Here is a 2,898-nt window from a genome sequence, read left to right as displayed (position 1 = left end):
ACTGTCCAATGGGTTCAAATAATTGATTATCTCCAGCCTGATCTCATCTGAGAGCTCCAGACTTAACGTAACTAACTTTCTGCTTGGCATCTTCCCTCTAATGCTTAATAATATCTCACATTTAACATGTAGACAGGAAGCCTCTGTCAGGACAGATATGGAAAGACAGATGATTTCCTATAGGAAAAGGTATCTAACAAGAGTGCATGTTATCTATTCATTTACTTAATCTATATGTAGAACATATTTTATAAAAAACTGGGCTAGACTCAGAGGAAGGAGGAATGAAAATTAGTGAAAGAAATAGCAATAACCTAAGATATGCACATAGCACCATTTTAGTGGCAGAAAGTAGCAATGATTTGAAACATCTGATAAAAGGAAAAGAAGAAAATGCCAATGCAAGTCTGCATTTGAACATCTAGAAGAAAATAATTATGACTACAGAAGAAATATACAACTTTAACATAGACAATGAAGACATCAAAATTGTTACATGTTTTGCTTACCCTGTTTCAGTTATCAGTTCAAATGCAGGCTGCAGCTAAGAAATCAAGAGAAGGCTGACACTCAGAAGCATAGTAATGGAGAATAGGAACGATTACCAAGAACAAAGATGTGTCATTAGAGAACAAGGTTAAGATCATCCACACTCTCATATTCCCAAGTACTATGTATAGATGTGAAAGTTGGACAGAAAAGGTTGATGGGGGGAAATGATTCTTTTGAAATATGGTGTTGGAGGAGACCTCTAGATACCCAACACCACCAGAAAGAAGAACTAGTGTGTCCTAGACTAAATTAAGCCTGAAAACATCCATTGAGGGGAAAATGAAAAAGCTGAAGCTGTCCTTCAAGCACATCATGGAAAGGCAGGATTTTTTGAAAAAGATAATTCTGCTGGGAAAAATTGAACCAGCAAGAAAAAAAAAAGAAAGACAAAATATGAGATGAATTGACTCCATAGGAAAAGTCATAGTCATGAGTCTACAGGAGCTGAGAAGGGCTCAGAGGACAGAGCATTGTAGCCATCACTCATTCATGGGGTCATTAGGAAGTGGGTCTAACTCAGGTATTGTCATTGCCTTTGTCCAAGATGCTTATGACCAAAAGCTATTCTATTTATGTCCTTTTTTCAACCAATCTTTCAGCAAATACTATCAAACTATACTTTTAATTCTATCAAATTACTTCCATTTCTGATTTTTTTTATTTTTAAAAAATTTTTCTCTTTTATTGTTTTTAGAGAGAGAGGAAAGGAGAGGAAGAGAGAAATAAAAACATCAAAGAGAGAAACATCATCCATCATCTGCCTCCTGCATACCCCATGCCCCATGCTAGATGGAGCCCACAACTTTGGCATGTGCCCTGACCAGGAATCCAACCAGTGACCTCCTGGCTCATGGGTCAATGCTCAACTGCTGAGCCACACCAGCTGGACTCTGATTTTTCTAAGCCACAATTATCTTTCCCCTGGACTGTGAAAATAGCATCTAACTTAGCCTCTCTGCTTTCACTCTCAGTTTCTCTGCCTTCCTAAAATTTATTTTCTACCACCTAGGAAGTGAGATACATTACAAATAAAAAAGATCATGAGTTGCTTTCAACTTTCCTGGAATAACATTTGAAGTCTGTAACATATCCAAAGCACCCTATATGATCAGACCTATGCCAAAGTCTTTCACTTAATTTTCGAAGGCTCTCTATCCTGCTCATTCCAATCCAGTTACACTGGTGTTTTTGCCATGCCTTGAACATATCAATCATGTCTCTGTCTTAAAGCCTTTGCATGCACTGTTATTGCTCCTTAGAATATCCTTTGTATAGTCCCTTGAATTGTATACTCACATGGTTTAGGTATTTTTTTCCTCACATTTTACCCATCACTGACATCTATGTTTCACCTGTAAATCATCTCTGTTCCACATCTCTATTCTGAATCTTTTAGTCCCCACATTTCTATCTCTGTATCTGATTTTATTCCTCTTAGTGACATTATAACAAACTAGGGGCCCAGTGCACGAATCTGTGCACCTTGAAAGGAACTGTGGGCCATGAAGCTACAGTGGGCACAGGGGTGGGTCTCAGCCTATCCTCCTTGCCCCTGCCCAGCCCCTCCCACTGAGGTCCCTGGTCCTCTGTCTGCCAGCAGCCCCGCTCCCACTGCCGCCACTCCCACATGCTGACAGTGGCGGAGCGATTGGGGCCAGCACCAGCAGCGGGTGTGAGCAGTGGCTGCCAGCCCCGATTGCCCCTCAGGAGCAGGGGGAGGTGGAGAAGCCCTGAGGGGCGATCGGGGCTGACGCCAGGTACCAGCAGCGGGTGAGAGCGGCTTTAGAAATTAAATAGTTCTCCAAAGTGAATGCAGAAATTCACTTGTGGCAATTATTTATGAGATTTTCAGTTTTATAATCTTACCAACAATTAGTATATCCAGTCTTTTTTAAGTTTTATGTCAATTACTTAGTGTAGGGGCTGATATAGAGGCATCTTCTTATGGGTTTAATTTGAATTCCTATTTATACTAATGAGATTCAGAACCTTTTAATATTTTTTCTTGACCATTTGGATATACTATATTGTGAAGTTACTCTTTACAACTTTTCCTTATTTTTTTGTCTTTGTTTTACTTTATTATTGATCAGAGATTTGTTTTTCTTCTATCCATAAGATTTATATTTAGCAAATATCTTATTCTAGTAATTGGTTTAATGTTGTTTTTATTTTCTGAATAATTTATCTTGTTGAATGGAAATTCTACATTTTAATGAAGTCCAGTTATTCAATCTTTTCTTTATTTTTTGTCATCTCAATTTTTTTTTAGTCTTTCTGCATGTGATATTGACATCACTAAAGTCTAATGAAATGGCCACAATTTTCATCATTTGCTGTGTCATC

This window comes from Myotis lucifugus, unplaced genomic scaffold, assembly GCF_000147115.1.
Source record: "Myotis lucifugus unplaced genomic scaffold, Myoluc2.0 scaffold_286, whole genome shotgun sequence".
In the NCBI taxonomy this organism is placed as follows: Eukaryota; Metazoa; Chordata; class Mammalia; order Chiroptera; family Vespertilionidae; genus Myotis; species Myotis lucifugus.
The sequence above is the reverse complement of the archived record's forward strand: the minus strand, read 5'-3'. Positions refer to the sequence as shown.